The following is a 26,975-nucleotide window of genomic DNA, read 5'->3' on the forward strand; positions in this document are numbered from 1 at the left end:
GCAGAAGATAAAGTGCAAGGAAAACAGTGAGACAATAATGATCAGTAAGATGGACTGCAGCCTAATAATACTGCCAAATTAAATACTGTTACAGTTTTGTATGTCTCACGGAAAAGCTGATCAAAGCAAAGATCTGGGAAAATTAATTTTGGATAGATTTCAGTGAAACAAGATTTCATTTGCCAGTGACAGGGAAAAAGAAATTGCAGTAATTGAAATGTGAGATGAAAGCCTGAGCAGAAGATCTAGTTGCGTGGAATAGAATTTACTTTGCTTACATTAATAATACTACCTAGGTCAGGAAAAATAATTTTAAGTATATCGTGGAATCATAGACTGGTTTGGGTTGGAAGGGGCCTTAAAGATCATCCAGTCACACCCCCCTGCCATGGGCAGGGCCCTTCCACCAGCCCAGGCTGCTCCCAGCCCCGTCCAGCCTGGCCTTGAGCCCTGCCAGGGATGGGGCACCCACAGCTGCTCTGGGCAGCCTGGGCCAGTGTCTTGTCACACTCACAGGGAAGAATTTCCTCCTAATAGCTAATCTAAATCTCCCCTCTTTCAGTTTAAAGCCATTCCCCCATGTCCTGTCACTGCCTGCCCTTGTAGAAAGCCCCTCTCCAGCGTCCTTGTCGGCCCCTTTAGGCACTGGCAGCTGCTCTAAGGTCTCCCCGGAGCCTTCTCCTCTCCAGGCTGAACAACCCCAACTCTCCCAGCCTGTCTCCACAGCAGAGGGGCTCCAGCCTCTGATCATCTTTGTGGCCTCCTCTGGACTCGCTCCAACAGGTCCATGTCCTTCTCCTGTTGGGGGCCCCAGAGCTGGATGCAGCACTGCAGGTGGGGTCTCACCAGAGCAGAGTGGAGGGGCAGAATCCCCTCCCTCGACCTGCTGGCCACGCTGCTGGTGATGCAGCTCAGGATATGGTTGGCTTTCTGGGCTGCAAGTGCACATTACTGGGCCATGTTGAGCTTCATCCAACTTTGGCTAAAATTTTCAAAAGCACTGATGAGACCATAGCATCCATAGGAGAGTGCTTTTTGCTTTTAAAACTGACTGAAGCTTTTAGCAGTGAGTATGTCTTTGGCTTTTAAGGAAAAATACTCAAGGCTTCTAAAGACCAGATTACAAATATTTCTTCTTAGGTACTTGCAAAGATGTCCAAGAATCCATGAAATAGGTGTGTTGAGTAACAGCTATTGATTTCAGGTTAGGCATTCACCTAAATGCTTTTACAAAACTGAGTGGGTACCCTGCATCTTTAGACACTGACCACTTTTTGGAATTTTGGAGTGAAATCCATTTAAGCTTTTTTTTTTAAATTTTTACCTAACCTTTATACCAGGCTTGTTCTTGTTCTGGCTGGCCCATAGAGCTGCTTAACTATTTTATAAAGCTGATTTCGCAATTTGTCTTCTGTTCTTATTTTATCAAGCACCTGCTGTCTTCTCCCTGTAGTTCCCACCAAATGCTCGTTTCTCCATTTTGTGCTGGTTAATTGACTTGCTAGAGAATTAAAAAAAAACACAAACAAAACACAAAATGCTCATAATTTAAACTGTGTCTACATGGTGTGTTTAGGCAGATGAGAAGTTGCTGTGCCTGTGATGTGAATTGACTCATGATTTTCATGTTTGATCTATTCTATCAAAAATGCTATTGTGGCAGCTGTAATCCTGAAAATATTTTTCCCTCCGCTTTAGCAGAAGTGGTGCTATTCAGACTATGCAATCAAATCGCTATGTCCATAAGTTGGATGTTTATAGGACAATAGTTGTAGGAAGAGTTGTCCCTTGGCATCCTATTTAGAAAATAAATTACTCATTCTTATGTTTGTTGGTTGAGGCTGAATATGATTACTCAGTTGTATAAAACTTACAGAAACTAATGAGATCTTGTCTGTGGTTAGCATCAGTCTCCTTTACTGGCAACATGGATTATATAATATCATGCATCTAAAGGGCAGGAAAAGCAGAAAGCTTTTGAAAAAGCGCTATTGATTTTACATAGCTATAAACTGGTGATTTTTTTTTTTGTCACTGCAATTTCAAAACACCTTCCAGGCCTGCATTAATTAGGGTAACTAACATATGCCAGCAACAGTCCCTCTCATCTCACCTTTTGAAGAAAAACAGTGTGGGCAGAGGAGTGTTTCAATTGGATTTTTGAATTATCTGTACATGCATATTACTACATAGTCATATTATTTCAAACAAGATGAAAAACAATGTTTAAAAGCAAATCTGGTGAGGTCTGACTCCCTCCATTGTGTTGGGAATTCATTCCTTAGCCACTGGCTGACCTGTCAAATTGCGATTCCACTCTTGGGTGCTCAGCATGAATCATGTCGGTGTAATTCAGCCCAATTAACTTTCATATTCTCAACTAATGCTTGTTGGTTGTATGTGCAGGTCCGCTAACTGCAAATGCTCATACTTAGACAATTCGGACCCAAAGTGGGTAGTTTGAGTTCTTACATCACTGGGCATGCTTAAAAGTGCTGGTCATAATCTTTCCAGACTACTACACTTCAGAGGCATAATGAGCTTTTTTGGAGAGGCGTTTGACTGGTGATTATTTAAAGGCTTAGGCAAGCAATGTTTGGTATCCTGTGATTCCCCAGAAATTAGTGGTGGTGGCTGTGATCAGTAAATGAGAAGTAGAGGTCAGTGTCATTTGTGAAACTCTTCAGAACTGATTGTACACACTTAGCAGCTTGTATCTTGATTTTCTAAATGTGGAGCTGTAAAGTGAGGAAAAAGTTTGTCTCTTCAGGATTAGGAGACTCAGAAAATGTGCGAATCTGGAGATATTTCCACATGTAGCTAACTATAAGCTATTTTTTACATGAGGTACATACTTATCCTTTAAAACTTGCATATTTGCATATTTTGTTTAATAAGAATGCTTTCAAAAAAAAAAATGCATCTGGGTTCTACCTTCTTTTTCTGAAAGTTCCTAGAACTGTTTTAATGCAGAATTTTATTACGGCAATGAAAAGATGTTAATTTACAATCCCAAGTGCAAATACAGACTGGGCAGAGAATGGATTGAGAGCAGCTCTGAGGAGAAGGGTTTGGGAATGCTGATGGATCAGAAGCTCAACATGGCCCGGCAGTGTGCACTTGCAGCCCAGAAAGCCAGCCATGCTCCGGGCTGCATCACCAGCAGCGTGGCCGGGAGGTCGAGGGAGGGGATTCTGCCCCTCTGCTCTGCTCTGGTGAGACCCCACCTGCAGTGCTGCATCCAGCTCTGGGGCCCCCAACAGGAGAAGGACATGGACCTGTTGGAGCGAGTGCAGAGGGGGCTGTGAAGATGATCAGAGGCTGGAGCCCCTCTGCTGTGGAGACAGGCTGGGAGAGCTGGGGTTGTTCAGCCTGGAGCAGAGAAGGCTCCGGGGAGACCTTAGAGCAGCTGCCAGTGCCTAAAGGGGCTGACAAGGACGCTGGAGAGGGGCTTTCTACAAGGGCAGGCAGTGACAGGACAAGGGGGAATGGCTTTAAACTGAAAGAGGGGAGATTTAGATTAGCTATTAGGAGGAAATTCTTCCCTGTGAGTGTGACAAGACACTGGCCCAGGCTGCCCAGAGCAGCTGTGGGTGCCCCATCCCTGGCAGGGCTCAAGGCCAGGCTGGACGGGGCTGGGAGCAGCCTGGGCTGGTGGAAGGTCCCTGCCCATGGCAGGGGGGTGGGACTGGGTGATCTTTAAGGCCCCTTCCAACCCAAACCAGTCTATGATTCTGTGGATTCCCTGCATTTTCTTTTTTTTACAAAAAGAAATCTCTGAAGTTGTATAGCTCAAACTATACAAGAATAGGGTGGCGTTTTATACTCTTAAAATTATGGAGAAGGGGACAGGAAAATTCTGGGCCATTTCACTTGCCTGGAAATCTGTCATTTACATTGAAGATGGAGTGTGATTCACAATTAATATCAGGTGTTGGCATCAATTTAATATTAAAGTTCCTAAATTTGAGTTCCTCCACGTGGATATCCCTAGTGATCCAGCTCCCAGTGCGGCAGCTGTGACACCCTATGTGGCTGATAGACAGCAGTGCCTGAGGGCCCCGGCACAGGGCTGGCAGATGGGGGGCAGGAGTTCACAGCAGCTAAAGCCAAGTGAGATAGTTGGAGCATCACACGTGGTATCAGCCTCCCATGCTTAGGCAACCACTTCTTATCCCTAGACTTCCTTTACAGTCAAGAATGAGCAGAACACGTCTACAACTTGCAGTGATCCATGTGATCTGTTTTAAGCATCTACTAATTTGTATCCATTGTCTATTATTACAGTGTAAATGACTAGGCCAGATATATGTGCCGTCATTGTAGACATTGTAGAAGTCATTACATCATCAAATCTTAGCCTAAATATAAAATAATTTTTAGCAGTGCAACCCAATCTGCTCCCTTGCAGCACTCTGGTGTTTTGCCTCTGCACTGACTAGTTTGGCTTTCTAAATGACCAGAAAATGAAGTAAAGAAAAAATAAAAATTAAAAAATCTGATGCTAATCTTACAAATCCAGACCTGTCAGAAGGGAAGGGAAAAATGGAACAGTGGAAGGGGTGTCCTTAAAAGCAGCAAATGTGACGTTGGGTCTTCAGAGCTGTGTTACATCTTCCCAGATAATTAGAATCTGAGAGCAGCTGTAGTCAAAGAACAGAAGAAAAAGATAAAATCTATTAGAAAAATGAAGATTTTCTGTTTGTTGTAGAAAGGAAAGCAGATCCCTGTGGAATGAAGGGGTGTCAGTGAGAGGTAGGGCCTCTTTTGAAAGGCTCAATGACAACCTCTTTACTTGATATCACAGTCAAATACTGTGGAAATAATTATGTCTCTAGCTGAAAAGCATTACTTAAACAGAAGGAGAAGTACATATGAATAGTTTTTTGAACCACAAGAAAGAAAAATAGTGTGATGAAGTTGCTTCATTTAAGGCCATATATTACTAACACTAGGGAATGGAGTTTTCAAAAAACGTTCAGTAATCTGATGGTAACAGGAGCAGTTAGACTAATAGGGAATGCTCTGGAAACTATCCAGGAATTACATAGAATCATAGAATAATTCAGGTTGGAAGGGGCCTCTGGAGATCATCTATTCCAACCCCCTGTTCAAAGAGGAGCCAACTCAAACAGGCTCCTTGGGGCCTTCCTCAATCAAGTTCCAGGTGTTACCAATGATGGAGCTCCACAGCCTCTCTGGATAACTATGTTCCAGTGTTTTACCCCCTCCCCCCGGCCAGGTTGAGTCAGAATTTGCCCTTGCTGCAACTTATGTTTTTTGCCTCTCATCCTTTCACTGTGCACCTCTAAGAATGGTCTCCATCTTCTCTAGACCTTCCCATTAGGTAGCTGCAGATGGCAACAAGATCTTCTCTTTCCCTTTTCCTCTTGAGGCTGAGCAAATCCAAGTGTCTCAGTCTCTACTTCTGCATGAATGCCTGCAACGAGGTTATTTGAAGTAAACTACGTGTGAGAAGGCAGACCTCCTGCTGCACTTGGTATCTAACTCACTTTTAGAGTAGAGAAGCTCGGCCAGCCTACTTTTATCCTGAAGCCCTGTGGAGCTCTGACATGAATTATTGCTGATTGTAGATGACAGAAGAGATGTGCATTGTTTGGCTACAAGAGAACATTTTTGTTTCATGTGGCTGCTCCTTTCGTTGCAAACCCTACGGTAGCAAAGGACAAACCATGTTGCTGCTGCCTGCTCTTCTCTTCCTTAAAGCATCATTAATTAGTTCATAACAGTAGCAAGACATCTCAAATGCATTTCATTTCATGATCCCCAAGTGCATTGGAGAATTAAGTTATACTTGCAAAAGTACAGGGGTGCAAAGGGGACTACGAATGATACAGAAGAAAGGAGAGAGCTTGTGCTTGGGGAAGATAAGAAGCTCACCCAGAGCACCATTATGGTGGTGCCGCTGCCTTCAAGGAAGCAAAGCTGGGAGGAAGCACTCTGCCTGCTTTATTACACTTCACATATTCCAGAGGTTCTCGTATACATCGGGTTCTTATATACTGGGTCACAACAACCCCGGGCAATGCTACAGGCTGGGGAAGAGTGGCTGGAAAGCTCCCTGGAGCAAAAGGACTTGGTGGCCAGCTGACCATGAGCCACCAGTGTGCCCAGGTGGCCAAGGTGGCCAACAGTATCCTGGCTTGTATCGGAAGCAGTGCGGCCAGCAGGGCCATGGCCGTGGCCATCCTGCTGTACTCTGCACTGGTGAGGCCGCACCTTGAACCCTGGGTTCAGTGTTGGGCCCCTCAGCACAAGACAGACCCGCAGGGGCTGGAGCGTGTCCAGAGCCGGGCAGGGGCTGGGGAAGGGGCTGTGGCACAGCTTTGGGGGGGACGCGGTGGAGCTGGGGGGCTCAGTCTGGAGAGGAGGAGGCTCAGGGGGGACCTTAACATCTCTACAACTACCTGACAGGAGGCTGTAGGCAGGTGGAAGTCGGTCTCTTCTCCCAAATAACAAGCAATAGGATAAGAGGAAATGGCCTTAAGGTGCATCAAGGGAGGTTTAAGCTGGATTTTAGGAAAAATTTCTTCACCAAAAAGGTGGTGAAGCATTGGAACAGGCTGTCCAGGGAAGTGGTTGAGTCCCCATCCCTGGAGGTATTTAAAAGATATGTAGTTGTGGTGCTTAGGGACATGGTTTAGTGGTGGACATGGCTGTGCTGGGTTAACGGTTGAACTTAATGACCTCAAAAGTCTTTTCCAACCTAAATAATTCTATGATTCTGTGATTGGGTTTTGTGCCTTTTTGCCTAATATTTCCTACAATTTAGATTAGTTTCATCTAATGCAAGAGACTTTAAGTAGATTTTGGCAGAGTCTTTTTTTAAAAAAATCAAAATGCTTCTATTGAAACACTAAAACTGTCAAAATGAAAAAAAAAATCCACAAACTCAATCAAACCCACATTTGGTGAACTCCTATAATGTCAGAAGAGGGCTGCACCAATTATATTTCCACAGACGTAAAAATCTAGAGGAGGAATAAGCCACAAAGCTTTTCAAATTGTACAAATTGTGTTAGGAATATATTTGTATTTTCTGGTTTATATTAATAAAGTTACCATTGTGAGCATTCTTTGAATCATAAATCAGAGATCATTTCCTAATCTCTCTTTTCCCGCTACATGTTTGTTGTCTTTTTTCTTTTCCATTTAGGAATGAGTTTAACAGAAGGTAACTGAATTTGCAATATTTAACTTTCGATTTCTTTCCAGTTTCTCTCTTTTTCACAGAGGAAAATTTGATCCACAGTTTGGGGAGCTGTAATACAAACTGCCAGGGTCTGGGATCCACAAGATCAGGGTCTGGGATCCACAATCTAGATATACAAATGTAATTACCTGTGCCCACAGGACAGTGGGCACATGCAAAAGGCTGAAGAGGAGCTGCGGAGCTGCAAATATATCCTAGCTCCTAAACTGAGAGAAATAAAAAGGATAATCTGGGAAAGTACTGAAAATACAATATAAAATGGTACTCTACCATAAAATTCTACTACTATAGGATTCAAAGTTCTTTTAAACTATTTGAGGAGAAAGCAGGCAAAACTCATCCTGCAGTGCTTTTTAAAGGAATGCAACGTCCTAATTTTCCTAGGATCCAGTTAGTAGTGTTCAAGGCCAGGATATGGTTTTGGATCGCCACTCTGTTATACCTCTCTACCACATGCTCTTAATTTTAGCATTGGTGCCACAACGCTGAGGATGAAAATCAGGTAGAACAAAACTGCATTTTCTATGTGAGTAAAGTCAAAGTTGAAACCTATCTTTGAGAAGTTTATTCATTCTGTCTTGATCTGATGACACAGAGAAATGGAGAATTCAGCAATTCATGTGATAATTTCTTCCAATGCTTATTCATTTTAATACATATTAGAATATGTGCATTATTTCCTGTGTGGCATTTTCTGTCTTCCAATTCTAATCTCTTCTTTTCATGCCTTTCTAAATGAAAGTCATTAAGTATCTAACATTTTGTCCCATGAAAGTGGCTGTATGTTACAGCTTCTCTATTTACTCTTTGCCAAGCTAAAAACCTTTATAGCAATTTCTTCAGCTCTTCAGCTATTTTTCTTTGTGGCTTTTGGCTTCTGCCCCATCATTTCACTGTCAGTTTTGGACAACAGAATTTCTTTCAGTGTTTTAATACCAGTGTACTCAGCACCCAAATACACATTTGTAGTCTGCGTTTTTATTCCTTTTCTTGCAGAGTCTAAGCACACCTAACCCATCTGAACTGTCGAACCATTTTTACTCTAAATCCCTTTTGCAGTCACTCCTTTCAAGCATCCGTAGTAATGGCTTTCATTCTGTGTTGCTTTATATATAAATCATATTAGATGGTTATATTCAGACAGATTTCATTCAGCTGGGACTAGCTTAACAAACTAACCTGATCATGAAGCAGGGCTGACGTTCTCTAATTGTTATTACCTTTTCTACCAGTCTTTGTTCTAGCCTCAAGTTTAGTCAAAAGAATCTTAGCTTTCAAAACCATATGAAAATGCTGAAAAATGTCTGTTCTTGTATTTATCCCTCTGAAACCCTACATCCAGTATCACTTTGTGCTTTCAATAACATTTTGAGACACAAACCATTTCCTTGTAACTTAAGGTGGGCTTTACCGATACTGTACGGCGCACAGCCTGTAGCGTTCATTCAGACACTTCGCTGAACACTATTATGAGTAAAGAACTTTTAAAACTGTTTTTAAACATCTTTTTAAAGTCAGGAGTGAGGCTTTTTTGGAGGAGGCATATTTTCAACAGAATCATGTGAATTGTATTACATTACAATATAGCTTTATTTTTTTGTTGTTGTTACTTTAATTGCATTGATATTAGGCTGACGGCTCTGCGCTTACCCAGGCATCTTTTCTGTCCATCTGGACCACGATTCTTTCAGCCTGCTGGAGCTTCCTCAGCAGTCCAAAGTGCATGAAGGAGGAAAAGCTATAAACCAGATGTATCCTCATCTGTCACTTCAAGAACTCTTTTCAACATTAATTATTCATGCCTATTTATTATATAATCTTCTATTCCTAGTTAATAATGAGTTAAGGTTTTAATTTGTTTTTAGCAAGTACTCTACTATATACAGACAGGTATTTCATCCCTTTCATGCAAAAAAAAAAAGGTGCATCATCCTATTTCTTTCCAAAACCTGAAGAGAAGTATTTAGTGAATAGTCCCCTGTGTTCTGCATTACTATTAAAAATTATATTATCTTCACCTAGTGATGGATCTACACCATTGCTCAGAGCTTTTTTCATCCAAATCAACTGAAACAATCATTTTTATTGTTCTTAGTCCTGCCAGTTATATTTCTTTGATAATTTTAGGACCTATTATAGTTTCCTATACTTAATACCTTTTGATTTACACCCAGTAACCTCTTTATTTCTGATGGCTGCCCGTATTTCATCATGGAACCAGGAAGAACTTTTGAGCCTATCCTGTCCTTTCTAGTGCCGTATCTGTTGCTGCTAGAGATTGATCGTTAGGATCTGTGATGGTAGACAAGGGAGTTGGAGGATTCATTTGCACACCCTGGTATGATGCTATCTGAAAGCCTGGCCAGCTTTTTGGCAACATGCATAAAAAACTGTAGGTGCAGACAAGGGGGCTAAAATTCTGTGGCTGTGGCCCCCTTCCCTGATGAAAGTTGCTTGCACCCATGGGCATCAAAAGTACTTTTTTTTGGTAGTATTTTTTCATATTGAGAAGGTGCCTGGGGGGTTTCTGTTTTCTCCCTCTGGAGGCAAGTTCTGCTGTAGTTTTTGCTTGAATGGTTATATGAAAAAACCCCAAACCCCATCAAACCATATGTAAGGACAGAGGCAAAATTATCTCCTCAGCTGAACCCAGCAAGCCTTTACAACAGACTCTTATTTCTCTGTCTTGGGATGTCTGAGTGGCAAATTCTCCCAGAGGCTTGTGAGTACAAATGTATGGCTAACAAAAATTGTGATTTCTTTTCTTGAAAGTAGAAGGTAACCAGATTTTCACCAGAGCTTTAAGGGTATACAATAATAATAGTTTGTTATCTTTTAAGTGCTCCTTTAGCATTCACCTAGGTGCTTGACATGCTGATCAATGATATGGAATAATGCAATAAATTCAGCCTGACAAGCTGAGGATTTCAGTGTGGAGATTGTGCCCTACATTAAAGGCAACCCAAGAGAAAATGTAGCTGGGTAAACAAAAGCAGAGTTGGATCAAGACTGACTAAGAAGGGAAAAATTAAATAGCCACCTCTGCAGGTCCTGTTTTGGGATAGGTAGCTTGAATAAGGCCAGCCCTTAGTGACCTGCCTGACATGTGCCTGATTCTTTAAGCTGCGGGTGTAAAGGGTGTAAATTGCAAAGGTAAATTACACTTTGCAATTGCAAAGTGTAATTGCAATTGTGTTGCAATTATTGTCCTTGAAGGGAATGTGTTTGTGGAAGTGCTAAACTGTTTTTTGTATTTGCAAGAGGAGTAAGAGGTCGATGACTGTCCTATTTTGGGTACTGGGAGAGAACAATTTTGAAGAAGCAAGTGTCGGAACTAAAATTAGAGCTTTCTGAAAACAAGAGCATAGTGAATCAGTTTATTCTGGTTTAATCCAGACATTTAAAAAGGCCTAAAATTAGTCCTGGATGTGACAGAAAATATTTGGGGTTTTACTTGGTTGTTCACTATTATCTTGAGTTCCTTTTAAGAAGATTGGGCCGGATGGAGCCCGGAGGATGAGATGTGGAGGGAGCTCCTGCACAATGGAGATCGGGAGGTGCTAAAAGCTAGGAGAAACTTTAATGCCTGGCAGGCAAAAGGATCACAGTAAGAAGATGGGATCCTGCAGCTGATGCACAGGCTACAAGAGTTTCAGACAGGAGCAGGGAAGAGGGAACAGGAGTGCTGGTGTGAGGTCTGCTGCTTCTCAGAGGAGCCCCTGAGCTAGAAGCAGCAATTGCTTAAAGTGTGGAGCATCTCCTCCCGCGGGGCTGCGGTGGGCCAGCAGAAAATTGTGTGTGATCCCTATATAATCTCTTTGATTTAAAATAATCGCTTTGGTAGCATACATGCTAGAAAACAACGTTTGGCAATATTCCCAAGCTGGAATATGACTGCCCTTGCTGTTAAATTGTTAGCAAGGTCCTTGGCACGTTTTGGCCCAGCATTATGTGATCTGGGTGCCAGCCCAGGTGCAAGACCAGCCCCATGGGCCACATTAAACTTTGGGACAGCAGGAGTGTGAGAGTTTGGTGCCACAGACATGAGCTGCTCCAAGCTGCCTCAGGGTGTAGAACTCATCTTGGAAACATCTAAGTTACTAATTATAAACATAGCCTTTGAGTTCTCTCTAATTAAAAACAAGGATTCTAATAAAACCTCCATCTTCAGAGTCCAAAAGTCTTTCAGCTCTACCTTCACAGCTCTAGCTAGCCCAGGGTCCTGTGACACTAGGGTTAAGCCATCCCTGGCAGTGTCTGCAGCTTCCCACAAGCACACGTGAGTGTGAAAGCAGAGCTGACTACCGTTACATCCATAGAGATTCCAAAAGTGCAGAACGTGAACGTATGGTATAAAGATTTTTTAAAATCTTTTTTTTTTTTTTTTTTAAAGTACATTTTCCCCCTGCAGTCAGAATGTCAGAGAACCAGGAACAAAGACTCAGTTGGAGATCTCCAGGCAGCTAGATGCTGCTGTGTGCTACGCAACCTGTTGGCACCATACAGTCTTTGTAGCTCTTGAACTGTCGGCCTGACAGAAACTGGAGGGTAACCTCTAATTTGCCTATGTATTATTGATTGAATGCTGCACAATGTGCTCATTTGCATAAGTTTACGTAGCTTTGTGATTTTTGATGAACGCAGATCTTTTTTACAACTTTAATGTGTGCTATCAATCATTTTGTGAACTATGGTGAGATACAACTAGGTGAACAAAGCCAAAGGATCAAATAGCACTTTTGGACCTAAAATCCACCTTTCTTCCCAGTGCTGATGTGCTTTTGAAAGCAATTCTTAGGAAATGAACCACATTTTCTACTTGTACCTGTGCTGCTACCTAGCACAGACCTTCCATGAATACCCCTCTGGCTGCTCATGCAGACAGACACAAGTCCATTTAACTGCTGTGAATTACTCAATTAACACAATGTTTCATAGCTGTAAAATGTTTTTCAAAACCACAATTTCTTCTTTTACATGTCTCTAAGCTTGTTTTCCAAGTAAATAAATAAATCTTGAAGCTTTGTGCTCAAAGGGAGGGAGGATCTTGTTGCTGTTTTCAACTGCCAGGTAGAGAAGAGCCAGAGGCTTAGCAGGGATGCACAGTGATGGAGTGGGAGGCAATGGACACAATAGAGGAAATTCAAACTTGTTAAGAACAAAATTATCACTATGACAGCAGTCAGACTAGATATGCTTCCATTTCAACTCAATAGATATAATTAATAATTTAACAGTGCATCTCATGTAGTCCACCGTGAAAGTCTGTAGCTTTGCGAATAATGCTTGGGCATTGTGCTGAAATTACTTTGAGAGACTTCCGTTACCTGTCTTTTGAAGCATGTTTCATGTGGATAGAACACTATGATACATAATGTGCTATGGTAAGTAATCATATCTTAATGAAGGCACTAGGAAATTAACCTTCAAACCTGGCTTATTTTGCATGAGATTTACTAATATGGGTAGATCTCGGGTTCTATCCATTCAGTGAAAACTGAATGTTTCAGTTTTGTATTGCATGTGTATAAGGTAATGTGTCTTCATTTAAGAGTACAGGATATGTGAAGGGTGTAAAGATTCCTCTGCTTAAAAATTGCCTTTCAGGATAGCTAGATAAGTATTTAGAAACCTTCTTACAGTAGAAAACTTCTCCAGCAAAACCACTGTTGAATTATTAGTTCATATTTTTATCATATAGAGCCTGGTAATAAGTTCTCCAGAAAATGTTTAAATCAAAAAAAGGATAAGACTTTTATCTAAAAATACATTTCTAAAGACAGGCACACAATATTTCTTGCTCTGAACTGAGGATCCCTGAAAACCTGGCTGTTGCTGGGGGCAGAAGGTAGATGGTCTTGGTTATGGAGTTGCTTTAAGCAGGAGAGCAAACAGATAGCCCCCATGTTTTCTGCAAGAAGAGTTAATTTTTAATGCTGCTGGCAAAGGAGACCAAAAAGTGAGAGAGTGGGTTAGAAAGCTTGCATAAAATATATTGAGAAATTGCCTGTTAATTCTCTTCCTTTCTGATATATATGCAACTGAGGTTGGTTTGTGTTTGCCAAGATGGTTTGGATTTGTGTAGGTATCTGGACTAAAATAGCTGAGAAATCGTGCTGAGTTTTCCTTTTCCCATTCTAAAGCCCCAAATGCTACTTGGCTGAGAAGCTATCCCTAAGATATTTATTTTGGTTTTCTCTCTCTCAGTAGCATTTTTATGCTAAACCAGTAAAATCACGACAAAATGAGTAAAAGATAAATGATGAAAGATCACCTATGGGCCTTTATTTGTCACATGTACTCCATTAAAATATTTATTATTCTTGGAAAGGATACATGTCATGTAATAGGAGAAATCGTTCGCTGACAATGCTGCATCTGGGTACTATCAACAGGCACTGCTTACGTGTTGCAGAGGGGAAAAAAGTGAACACAGAAATGAACACCTTATTACATATAACGCTGATTTAGGAACTGTCAACAGCGTAATATCTTGGGCCCCGATATGTTAGTGTATCTGGATGTTTAATTTCTGGGACAATCATTGAGGGTATAGCTTCCTTTGCAGAGAAAGTCCTAATTCTTCTAATAATCATTATTTTCTTGATGACACTACTATTGAGAATAAATGATTTCAGTTGGAAGGGACCTACAAGGATCATCTAGTCCAACTGCCTGAGCAATTCAGGGCTGACCAAGTTAATGCATGTTATTAAGGGCATTGTCCAAATGCCTCTTAAACCCTGACAGGCTTGGGGCATCGACCACCTCTCTAGGAAGCCTCTTCTAGTGTTTGACCACCCTCTCGGTAAAGGAATGGTTCCTATTTATTAGTAGACACCTAACAAGCACCTCCTGTGTTCCCAGTAAACTGCCTGCTCTACTTGTCCTTCACGTTAGGACTAAAGGGAAAAATGTTTTGGTAGGGTATGTTTTGGCAGGATATTATGATCTTGCTGAAGTGCCGGCATAGTCCATGGGTTTCTGGCTCCTAGCAGCTCTGTTTTCCTGGGGAGGTCCCCCCCCAAGCTGCTGAGCAGTGTCATCCCCCAGTCAGTAGTACTTAGGGACCACCCCAGGCTGGATGTGCACGCCACATACCACCTGGTGTTTGGCAGGGGGTTTTCAAATCTACATTTGATTTTTAAGCCAATCGCCAAAATATCAAAATTGTGGGAAATAAGCTTTCTCAGTGTAGCTCCATTTCCTAGCTCTGCATAGAAAACCTGCCTGAAAAATAATAATTAAAAAAAAACCAAACCAAAAAAACCCAATAAAGTGCCAGAATGCAAAGTATCCCTTTTATGTTATGGTTAGAATCAAAGATCTCTGGAAACAGAGAACTGGAGAAACTGTAAGTGGAATAATTGTGTCGTTTTTCTCCTCTCATGTTAACATGAAGCTGCAGAGGTGAAGTACCTTTTGGCAATATTAGATCAATGAGTCTGTCAAGTTTCACCTGGACTGTAAAGCTATCCTAGTCCCAATAATGTTCAATACATGCAGGACCTGCCTTCACATAGCAGATTACCGCTCAGCTGTAATTAGAGCGTCCTCAAATCTGGAAAATAACGTGAAACGTGCTTTAGATTTCAGCAGTCATAATATTTAACACATAGTTCAGAAAAATCATTAGTTTAACATGGGACATTCACAGTAACATTGCTTCAAAGAAAAACATAGCTTTTTAAAGTGATATTTTCTCAACTGTCAGTGCTGTCATTGGTGATGATAAACTGTATGGTGGCATTTTTCTTCCTCAGTACAAAATTAACGATTAATCTGAGGTTTTCAATGGCTTTTCCCTCTGTGATTTTTCTTTATAACATATATACCTAAATTTTAATGAACTGAACATAAGCTGTGTTCCCTTATTACTGCTACATGGGAAGAAAGGATTTTGTTTTGGTTGGAAAGGTCAGAAATAATTTCTGGTGATGGCATCCTGTCTAATGCCAGTTGATGTTCCTTTCCCACAGGAAGCTCTTAATTTTGTTGACCAGTTGTAAAAGGGAAGCTAAAGAAAATCAATTATTTGTAGGGAGCACTGTGTTAAATTAGCGCATATTAAGATTGCAAATGGATTTAATCCTTCCAGAAAAAAGGCCTTAATTTCTGGTAGTTTCAATCAAAGAAAGACCCTGAAGTGACTCCATGAATATTAACATGCTGTGAATTTTACACACATTGACTTCATACATTTAATTGATTTTCCCTAACTTTCTCCAAGCCTTCTTAAGTCAACAACATTGTAGTTTAAAACCAGACGCTTATTTCAAAATCAATTAACTGCAAACCAAGCCGGGTATAAAAGTACATTCTTCATTCTATATGGTATTTGTATAGGAATTATGATATAGGAAGAAAAATGTTAATTATGATTTAACTTCCAAAATTACGTTTCTTATGTTTCTGAGAAAAGCCAAACATGTATCTCAAAAACTTTACAAGAAATATGCATATATAATTGAATGATTCATCTGTTTTTGTCATTTGCATTTAATTTCCACCCAGTGTCTGAATGAACTTATTGTTAGTAATATTTTTATAATTAACATCTTTCACAGGAATATTTGACCAAGAAATGTAATGCTAATATTTACACCTCACCAGGCAGGAAATGAAGAAATAGAATATGATTATGAAAAACTCATACTATAAATACAAACATAATGTTCATAAATTATCTGTAGGCAGAAGGCATCTACTAACTCCTGTATGATCATTAATTTGTGAAAACAACAACAAAAAAAACCTGGAAAAAAGAAACAAAAAAAAAAAACAAACGGAGAAGAAACCATACATTCACTGCAAATTATTTGCTCAGCTCCGCTGGTCGGTCATACTGAGAAAAGCTTTATTTACAAGTCTCTTCTTTTTATTAGGATATAGGTAGTGCAGTGTAAACACACACATAGGATTTGCATTTTTCATCCTCCTAAAAGTCCTTGTTATTTCAGTGGGTAAGAGCTGAAGTGCAGCAGTCCAATGGGATGCTCATGGGAAACAAAGTAATTAAATTTACTGGTAAAAAGCAAAATAATTTTTTTCCCTCATAAGTTTCTGGTACAAGCTAACTAATTTTTGCATGCCTGGAATTTTGCTGGTACTTTCAAGGACGTAGTTTTTACTTTCTAAGAGAATATCCATAGGGTCACATATTGCCAGGACACATCCCATCCATTGAGGTGTGAAACTGGCTCCAGTCTCTGCAAGAAGCCACCTTCCCGACTGCCCTGTCCTTTCACAGCAGACTGTAGACAGTGCTTTCTTTGTAAGGGTCATATTGTTTCCTTCAAAAGTAGCCCGGTTTCATCATCTTGCTGCATTTTTATACATTGTTGTTAAGTCCTTGTTTGGTGCCAGCACAAAGCAATATGGATTGTCCACTTTCCACATGCTCACCTCAGGGTCACTGTGTTTTTATTGCTCTCATTCAAGTATGTCACTTCTGATTATTCCACCCCCAAATTACATTTAAAGGCCAGTAAGTGTGTTCTCTGAGAACTGGAGCTGAAAACGTTCCTTTAATTTGTATCTGTGCCCAGTGACAGTGCTTTTTGTATTGTTTCCTCTATATCCCTCAGACTGACGTATATTACTGTCTACTATGCAATATTAACATTGGGAGGGCCAAAGGATTATTTTTTTTTTCCTAATGTGGTTAAAAGCAGAAAATACTGGAAAAAAATCACTGCTCGGACCCTCCAACTCTTGCAGAACTATTTGCGTTGATGGTGCTTTGGTGGCCAGCAGCATTAATGCTTAAATACACTAAAAATAATAATGTACCTTCACAGTAGCTGCATGAAGCAGTGCTGAGCTGAGAAACTGAGATGCAGCATCCATCCCAGGACACGCAGGAACAAAACTCCTGCAGCAAACATCCCGTGTTCTCAGCTACTGCTGTTTGCTGCTGCTTCCCTTTGCCAGGGCACTCTGCTAAAAAAGTTGTGGAATCATGAGCACGAGGGAGAGAAGGCAATCAACCTTCCATCTCCCCACTGCTGCTCTTAACTTTTATCTTTGGCCTTTGTTTGCTTCCAGTTCAGGCATCTAGCAGAAAGCTAGTTAGAGCACAGGATTAGACAGCTATAAATTGAAGTGCGGAGAACTGCACGCAGAACCATACACTGGTTTGGGCTGGAAAGGACCTTAAAAGATCATCTAGTCCCAACCCCCCCTGCCATGGGCAGGGACACTTCCTCAGCCTTAACACCTACAGTCTCTCTGTTCATTTCTTCATTATTTCCTGATAAATCCCACTACATCATTTAAGAAATATTAACAAAATGTTCTGGTTGTATCTACGCAGAGTTAGTTATTTCAGGAGGGTTTCACTCAGAGTTTCTGATGCTGTAGTGAGAATAAGTATTTCTATTTCACCTCCTTTAATTCTTCAGCTCTTCAGTTAAAGGTCTTATAGCACTTTCCCACTCCTAATTAATCCTCAAGCTGTAAGTAGTTCAAGAACAGAACATCTAATCAGCGTCCTGGTTCCTGGGTCCCACCAGACACAACCCTTACAAAATGGTGGCTTGTCCTTAAGTTCCCAGCTTGGCTCAGACTCTGTGGAAGTTAGTTGCCAGGTACAAATGTGACGGGGTGACAGATGTTTCCCACTTCATGGTTACTGCTGATGGAGTATCGTTGCCATCCTGCCTTCAGAGTGCCCAGACAGCACAGGGCTATACTGAGCACGGAAGTCCTTTCAAAGCATGTTCACCAGGGTATCATCACCCTGAGCTACCCAAAAGGGTTTCAGCTGAGAGCTGAATTAATTAGTCTGCCATTAGAGCCAAGACAGTAAATCTGCAGTTTCAGCAGTCCTGTGAACCATGCAAGGCTGCAAATGATTCCTGCTGAGCTGAGGGAGGGTTTGCCATGCCCCAGCAGAGCAGTTATTTCTTCCTTTCTTTTCAGAGCAGCACTTCACTCCGCCGCTCCTGCAGTCGCATACATTCTTCCTTGCTGGGAGGTACTTTCTTGGCACACTTGCAAGCAATGGCAAAAAAACCTGCAGAAGTAAATTTGAAATAATGGCTGGCACAGGCCTGGCTTGAGTATCACCTGCTGTCCTGCCTCGGCTTCTCTGGATCACAGATCACTTTACACGTTCAGGCACCAGGAACAGCATAACCATGGAGTTCAGTATGAGTAGGTTAAATTCACTCGTGGTGGCATCTAAGCTAGCTCATTTGGAGCTAGCACGGGTATCTCTACATTCCTCTGCCATCTGCATTGTACTTAGTCATCCAGGCTTCAGATTTTCTTTCCTGAAAGAAAACTGTAGGAGGGGAAAACTTAATCTAAAACTGTGTGCGTAATGATTCCTGTGCTAGCTCATTGCCACAACCAGCGCAGAAGGCATCCTCAGGCAATGCCGCTTATTTTTTGCAGTCTACCACAAATGCAGGCCTGAATTTCACAGTTTTCTCATGAAGGCTGTTCTGTGTGCTGCTCTTGTGTCCCTTTCCATGGATAGCCCCTTGCAGCACTGCCATGGCCGCCTTCATTATACCAGATCTCTCTCTCCGCCACACGTACCGTGCCTCTTATGGTCATGTCTGTAGAGTTGTTACTTTCTCCATGCATCAGTAATTGCTGTAGGTAACGTGAAGGACTATGCCAAGCTGACAGATTTTCATCACCATCCTCAGAGGAGTCAAGTGTATCATTCCTGTGCTGTACTTCTTCCCCAAATCAGCCACCTACTCCTCCCACCACAAAGTGCACGCAAAGATAAACTGCGAATCTCAGGAGGATCTTCATGTCTCTCCACCATTCCTTACCATACAAAGATGTTAACTCATTTGCTCCCGGCACCAGGCTTATAAATGATTTGGCTGTGGGGCCTCCAGTTTGTGTAAAAGGTGCTTGTGTGGTTTGGTACTGAATCTAATTTTTACCTAATACAAAGTGGATCTTCAGCTACTTTTCCAGCTCTTGGAGTTAGTAAGTCCTCTATGATTCATTTTGGATTTGAGTATCGAGCTTCAGACAAATTTAACCTATTTGAAAGAAAACGAGAAACATAGGGTTAAAGGCAAAATGAAAGTCCAGACAACAAAAAAACCCACCCAATTCTGGATGCTGAACTATATCCTCCCAAGTTTCTCAGTTCTTCTAGCCAGCTGAACCGATCTAAGCCATACAGAAAATGAACGTTCATACAAAGTCTCAGACTGGCTTAAAAATGAGCAGCTGTAGTATTCCAGGTTCATGGGGTGCTATAAAAGGCTTTTCAAATCAAATCCAGGCAGCCTCTCCAGAGGCTCTAGGGAAAGCGCCATCTGGCCTTCCTTCCTTTTAGCAGCTCTTCTTTATTACTGATAAGATCATTCATATTCTTGAGACTATGAAGCCACCATTAAGAGAATTCAGCCTTCCTAACTAGCAAAGCAAGTTCTTGTCATTGCCCTTGATCAACTGGAATTGCTCTCTCCAGTGTCTGTTCATTCAGACCTCGCTGAATATCCTCTTTAATTCTCCTTTTTCTGTATTTTTTCAAACACAGTCCTCATTCAGAAAGAGGACTTGAGGTTGCATTTGCAGCAAGAAAGATATCACTTGAGGAACAAAAGTACTGTAATACAGAAAAATATTATTATAGTAATGGCACTTGTACAGTCCTTTACATCTTCAAAGCCCTGTGCTAGCTAATTTATTAATTAATCTACATACACAGTTTTATTCATTTCTACTTATGAGGATTAAACTTAGAAACTAAAACTATTTAAAAACTGTTTTTAAATGGAATTGCAAGTGTGCTATATTGAAAGGAAACTAATTTCCCCAATGCCTCGCTATGGCAATTAAATTCATTTACATTGCCACTGCTGTTTATTTTGCAATGCATGATGTATATAGGTTACAGCAATGAATTCTGTCTGACAGTGTGTGGTACTATTTTACTGTGTATTTGTAAAAGGACAAATTTTTGTTGGATTCAGATCACAGACAGTGGAGTGAGTGGCTTGTGAAATTCATAAATCCTCAGTGGTCTCAGCTGGAATTAAAAGTCTGATAAATTTCTGTACCCAAAAGGTACAAGGATGACCCCATCTCACCCTACTACCCTTCAGAGAGTACCGGTGTTGAAATTCCCTGTAACTAGTGGTGAGCTTTATCAAATGTAATAAAAGACCTTTACAAGTATGCTCAGCTGATTTTCATTTTTAAAAAGGTAGGTCTCAAATTAACTAAGCTCATGCAGATTTCCTGGCAATTCTTAGCTGGACTAGGGAGGGAGAGCTGAATTAGTGCCTTTGCTGGGAGGAAGGTGAGCAATGACCTGATTAGTGACCTGCAGCCCTTCAGGTGCTGGGTTTTGTCTTGTCAAGGGCCCAGGAGAAGTTGGGCTGTTGTGAAATGCTGCAGACTGAGGCAGAACAGTGTTGAGCCTGAAATCACAGGAGAAACATCCATAAGAAACAAAGTCTTTTCAGATCCCCTGATCATTGGAAAGCTTAAAGTTTCTTGTTAGTACTGTTCTTCTGGATGTTATTGTCTGATGAATGCCCAGTCCTTTTTTTAAATCCTGCTGGGCTCTTTGCTTGAGAGACACTCCCTGACAGTGCCATCAACAGGCTATCAGATGAAAAGAGCATATCCTTTAGCCAGTGTAAAAGTGACACAAATTCACTAAAGGAATTCAGGATCATAATTGCTAAATGAAAGGTACTTAATAAACACTTCTTTAGTTTTCAAGATAGCATCTTAGGCCATGTGGCAAGAATTACTGACTGGTGTACCGACCATCCATACTATCTGGCGTAGGCTGGAAATTATCTCTGGTGCACATTTATTCACCCGGAACTCTGGGTCTACGCTGTGGAGATCCTGGAGATCTAGTTTTGCCTCACTGGGATGTGAGGTAACCGTACTAGCTAATTCGTGATCTCGGTAGTATCAAATCTGCCTGTAGTTACTCTCAATTTGAATTTTCCTTAGCTGCTTCTTGAGCAGAAAAGTTAACAACTCTTGTTATTCCAGCTGAATGCCCTGATTTTTCCTCAGTGATCTGTGTGCTCACTTTAGATAGAAAATAGGATGTTATGATATGTAGTCAGTATAGTCCACGTGACCGTGGAAGAAAGGAGTCATGTTATGGCAGCAAATGGGAACATTTTTGCCTTTTTTTTTTTTTTCATTTTTAGATAATTTCTAGTTTGAAGCTTGAAGCAAAGAACCTCCAAGTCTATAACAAGTGTGTTTGTTACAAATGCCTTAAAAATACATACTCTCTATATATGTAGGTATACAGGAATCTGGCAGCCATATGGGATTTTCACACACCTGCCAATGAAACGAGTAGGTTCGAATGTGAAATCTCACATTCTGCACCAGAATGTATGAACAGAGCCCCGAGGACTTGGGCTGTGTGATGATCATATCTGTTCACTGCGAAGGTCGCAGTTTTACAGATCACCACATTGTCGACTATTATGGCAGTATCAACTATGAAATATTTCCCATGGAAAGGTAATACAGAAGCCAGTATAACTAATTAAAAATTGCAAGTTAATATGAAACAGGGTAGCAGCTTTTCTTGGAATTGTGGCTCTTGTGTAATACCACAGACTGTGGTTTATACATGCCTCCTACACACAGCTATGAAATATTGCAGTGTCTTACATTATTGTGATAGTGGTCAGTTTTACAAACCTGTACTTCAATAAACGTGAGCTGAATTTAAGGGTTAATGTTACACTGGTCAAGGAGATTCAACAAGCTTTTCTTGTGTCTTAATCATGCTGCACTAAATTATTATAAGGCAGTGCCATAGGATCGTGGGATCTTTTAGGTTGCAAAAGACCTTTAAGATCATAGAGTTAACCGTTAACCTAATGCTGCTGAGTCCACCACTAAACCACGTTCCTAAGCCATGTCTACGCATCTTTTAACTACTTCCAGGGAAGGGGAATGAACCACCTCCCTGGGCAGCCTCTTCCAATGCTTGACCACCCTTTCAGTGAAGAAATTTTTCCTAATATCCAATCTAAACCTCCCCTGGTGCAACTTGAGGCCGTTTCCTCTTGTCTTATCACTTCTTGCTTGGGAGAAGAGAACGACCCCCACCTGGCTACAACCTCCTTTCAGGCAGTTGTAGAGAGTGATAAGGTCCCCCCTCAGTCTCCTTTTAGGAAGCCTCTTCAAACCTGAATGGTGAAGGCCAAAAAAAAAAAAGGAAAATAGATGCCATTTAGGGCATTCTGGCACATATGGTTTGAAACTGTCTTTTATGAAAAATAGGTCAGAAAACTCTAATTAGTGCACGAGACAACAAACTGTTGTGTTTGGGCCATTTTAGAGAATCTCCATGATTTGCAAGTGAAATGTGTATACCCATGAGAATAAAATTTGGCTCTAAAAGACAAATCCAGTGGCGCAGACCTTTTTGCTCCTTCTTAATGAGCCAGAGTCTGTCATTTGGAATATTTTCTGCCCATATTGGATTATTCCCAGTCAGCATGGCTGGAAAATCCAATTATTGGATCTCAGCTGCCCTTTCCTCTAAGAAAGAGACATCACAGCCATTACTCTGATTAAGTCCTGATATGTCTCCCCTACATTCTGCCACCCAACTATACACAGCTTTTCCTTCATCCAAGCCACTATAGTAAGAGTCAGTAGCGCATGCAGAAACACTGCTCATGCCTCTGGCCTTTAGTGAATTTTTTTCTGGGATAGTGAAGGTGCTGAACACAAAGAGACAAATGAGGAATGGGGGGGAACAAGCAGCTGAGGACGGGAGAAAAGGGATATATATAGGACTTGCTTTTGCTATGCATGAAATGCAACACCCTGTTCCCACATCGTGACGCACATCAGTCGGTCCAGATGGTGAGAAGGGTTGGGTTTCTGCCTGGGGCTGCCGGCACAGGCTTCATTTGCATTCCTCAGCCCAGTTGTTCGCGGAAAAGCATCCAGACGATGCGCAACTGCTCACACAACTGTGCTCACCTTCCCAAGCGCATCCTGTCTTGGTGGTACCAAATACTGGGAGAGTCTTACAGGCACGGGGAATGAAAAGAGCTGGCTCAAGTTCAGGTTCCAAATGGAGCCTTCTGAGAGCCATAACCACTGATGTAGAAATAGAATAAAGCATTCGTTCACACTCGGCGCTTGTACAAATAGCCTTGAGTTTGTGTAAAATCCATACAAAATTCCTGGAGCTCAACTCTGGAAGAGCAACTTCTGCTCCATCATAAAAGACTTACCATACAAAACGCTTTGCAGTGACTGATCCCTGGCTGTGTGTTACCAGTACCATAACCAGTTTTCCTTGTTGGGAGCTAATTGTGAGTGATAATTTGTGGTGTGTGCAATGATTGTGAATGTTATTGCTGTAATTAATCCCATTTGAAAATGTTTAATTGATTGTATTAATGGGTCTAAGTTTTAGCTGTTTGGTTCTGTTGGTTTGTATCTATACATTTACTTTAAAAACAGTGCAAGCATAGAGAGAAAAGGAAGCGTTACAGAAGCGAAGACCATTAAAAACACATATTTATAACTTACAGAACATTCTTAAAACCTATCAGGGGTTTTTAAGAGGCTTTTAAAATGTGCACATAATTTTACCTAACAAGTACATTGCTTTCGACAGTCATTCTGCCTGGAGTAATGCTTTCACGTTATCCTTGCTAATGTCCATGGAATTTGCCAGAATAATTTCCATTCATGCTAGTGGAAGTTATGAACTCTGCGTTAGTCACTAAACAAGAACTGTGTCTTTAAGAAGGGAAGATTTTTATGAAGATTTAAAAAAAAAAAAAAAAAAAGATGAAAACTGTGTGTAGAGGAGGATGAAGCTATCTTTACTACTGTATTAAGAAATGTTTAAGTGAAGAATCCGTATTGGTAGATGGTTTCTCCTCTGAGTTTTGCTTCTCCCCTGAAGTGCAGTTGATCATTCCACCTTAACTAGGTGCAGTGATTGACAGGTAGAGATGTTGCACAGAGCAGAAGGTGGGAGTGTGCTCAATTGGTTTGTGCTTGTACATCCTGAGCACCAATTACTGTCACTGCTGCCAGCACTGATGTGTTTATCAGGATGAGTTATAGCAGAATATATGTACACAGGCAGTGTGTATGCTGGATGACCACCCCCTGTGATGTAAAATATGAGAGTCTGGGAGCTACCGTTTTATAATTCATCGGGTTCAGCAACTGAATGTTGTTGGTTGGTTTAGTTATAAAGGCAAGTGTGAACTGAACAGCAGACAGGAGCATCTCGCATTAAGAGTCCTACGAAGCTGCATTTGGTGACTGGGCTCTGCTTTTGTTCAAGTGAATTCAGTTCTCGGTGAGTGATGGGGGTTCTGTTGAGCTAAAGCTGTTATTATATAAGCTGGGGAAACCTGCCTGCTAGTTTTATGTGTATTTTGCTGCTGGAAGTCCTTGTCGGTGGTTGTTTTTAGATTTTGCAATATTTTCAGTTGTATGCGTTACTGGCACAAAATGAGATGAAAAGAAAAATGCAATGATGAATTATTCACCATAGTGCTGTGAGGATCTCTTTTCTAGCTAAAGTTACTTTCCTTTAGTGAGTGTGTTGAGGGTTCAAAGAAGCTACAAACCAGCAAACCTACCTGTCATTAAATTGCTTTTATTAGCGGTTAAAAAGAGTGATAGCTGTGGCTTTTGTAACCAGAGGAAGAAAAAAGAAAAAGCTAAAATCAGAAGCATTTGCAAATTCTGTGCTTTTATGTACATGTGGCTTTTCAGATGCAGCATTGAATCTTTTGTGTGCAGCGAGGGGCTGCAAAGAATTTTTATTGTAGAGCTTTTTAATTAGATAACCAGTAAAATGGTAACCTCTCTGTGTTTTTGTGGAATTATGCTGAGTATCACATTAAAATGAATGATTCCCCATCTTGCATAACAACAGTGCTGAAATATGTGTAAGATGAAAGGCAAAGAGAGACTTTGAAAGAAACTGTGGGAAACATAATAGAGCACAGCTAGGCAGGGAAAGGTATATTTCCTATAACATATGCATTACTTTTTGAATTTCATCAGCTTTAGTTTCTTTGCTTTAATTATCCCTTGCTTCATTATGATCTCTACATCTTTTCAAGCAAGCTCCTTTAATATCTGTCGACAGTATTGTGCCAGTACGTTTAAAGATCAGCAAGCCAGCAATTTTGTTGTTGTTTTAACCGGGAAGGAATCGAAAAGCGGAGTTTATGAAACTGAAATATTAGCATTGCTGTAAAATACCTGTATTCCTCATCAGGAGAGGCAGGTGGCCATGAGTGGCAATTTTACTTTTACTTTTCCTTTTATCAGTAGCAGTATTATCAAAGGGGCAGTCGTTGCTCCTGTCTCTCTGTGCCGGTTGTTCTTTTTGCTTTTCTCTGTGGGTTGGAGAGGCAAGTTTGTTTTATCAAAATACCAAGAAGGCTTGGCAGAACAGCACCTGTTGTCTTATTGCTGTATTATTAATAATTGGAGAGAGACCAGTAACCTCTCATCTGGTACTAGTCCAAACTGTTTACTCTGTAATGATTTAAACTTGTATTGTGACTTCTCACTTAGAAATTACCTATTCCATGAGTTATATGTGAAGCATTGAAGCTGCAGGACAGATCCTAGCTTAATTAATAAGGTCTCTCATTTTAGCATCATTTTTTATTTAAAGAGGAAGGCTATTGGCAAGGTGGCCTTTGCCACAGACTGCCTTTGCAGAACAGATTTGCACTTACTCTTTATAGATCATAAATCTGAAAAAAAACAGAATTTCTTGAGAATATCATTTCCTGGCAGCCTAACAGACTAGAGCCTATTTCTAGGAAAGAGTATATACCTTTGTCAGCAGTGCTTTATTTAAGAGTATTTCACTGCTTTTTAAGCATTCAGATCTATTTTCAGTGACCCCTGTGCTAGCAAATGAGATTTCTTAAAGTGTGAGCTTCTGGCTTTGCAAGTTCTCCTCCTTTCAGAAATCTGTGATATTGCATCCATCTGTCTAAGCATTTACATCGCATGCATCACTATGGTGTAATCTCAGCAATCTGAACATTAACCATGTAAATGTATGTACTGTAACTGAGGAAGTATAAATTAGGACAGGAAAAGCAACCCTAAAAGGAGAAAGTTATGATATGGGCATATGGCTCTTGTGGGCACTGGAGCTCCAGACTCGCTATTTGTTATAGCACAATATAATTAAGGTACCAAATAGTTCATCTCCAGGCCATGGTATGGAGGGTTGGGCGCAGATGAGACCAGGTTTTTGAAGTTCAGTCCTGGTAAGACCAAGGAAAATAACCAGAGGATGTGGTAAAACCCACTTTTTAACCTGGGTGCGTGCCTACTGCTCCTTTGCAGGCATAGTCCAGGAGTGCTGCTGAGGAAAAAACCACAGTGACTAAGAACTGTATTTTAAATCCTCTCTGGTCTGGTGAACCCAGTTGTTTTACCTCGATAGGAGTTTGCTGCTGTGATCCATGCTTCCCACCTCGCAGTAAGTGGCAGCAGTGCTTTCTGTGGAGTGCAGTGCCTTAAGTACCCTTAGCTACCAGGGCTCGTCCAGGTAACAGCCATGTGCGTGGTTAGTGATATATCCTGCTGGAAATGTACTACACCACAACTCCAAGGAGTATGTTGGCTTCTATTCATTTCTAAACAGAGGTATTATTTTAGGCTTGATGCATAGCACTCTTGAGTAGCAGAAACCTCTCAAAGAGGAATCTTCCTCGGCTTTTGCCCTTTGGTTACAGCTGAAACCAGT

The 26,975-nt window shown here is 41.0% G+C and overlaps 1 protein-coding gene across 23 annotated transcripts in view; it reads left to right on the forward strand.

Moving 5' to 3' along the window:
• DLG2 (discs large MAGUK scaffold protein 2) overlaps positions 1–26,975 on the forward strand; it is a 1,040,325-nt gene that overhangs the window by 888,939 nt on the left and 124,411 nt on the right. The window contains exon 1 of one of the 23 annotated variants that reach the window (XM_027798940.2): positions 24,215–24,545. The exons of the other annotated variants lie outside the window; for them this stretch is intronic. The gene's annotated coding sequence lies outside the window, so the exon portion shown is untranslated. Of the gene's footprint in view, positions 1–24,214; positions 24,546–26,975 lie in introns of those variants that run through there. 23 annotated transcript variants of the gene reach the window in all.

Source organism: Falco cherrug, chromosome 2, assembly GCF_023634085.1.
Source record: "Falco cherrug isolate bFalChe1 chromosome 2, bFalChe1.pri, whole genome shotgun sequence".
Taxonomy (NCBI): domain Eukaryota; kingdom Metazoa; phylum Chordata; class Aves; order Falconiformes; family Falconidae; genus Falco; species Falco cherrug.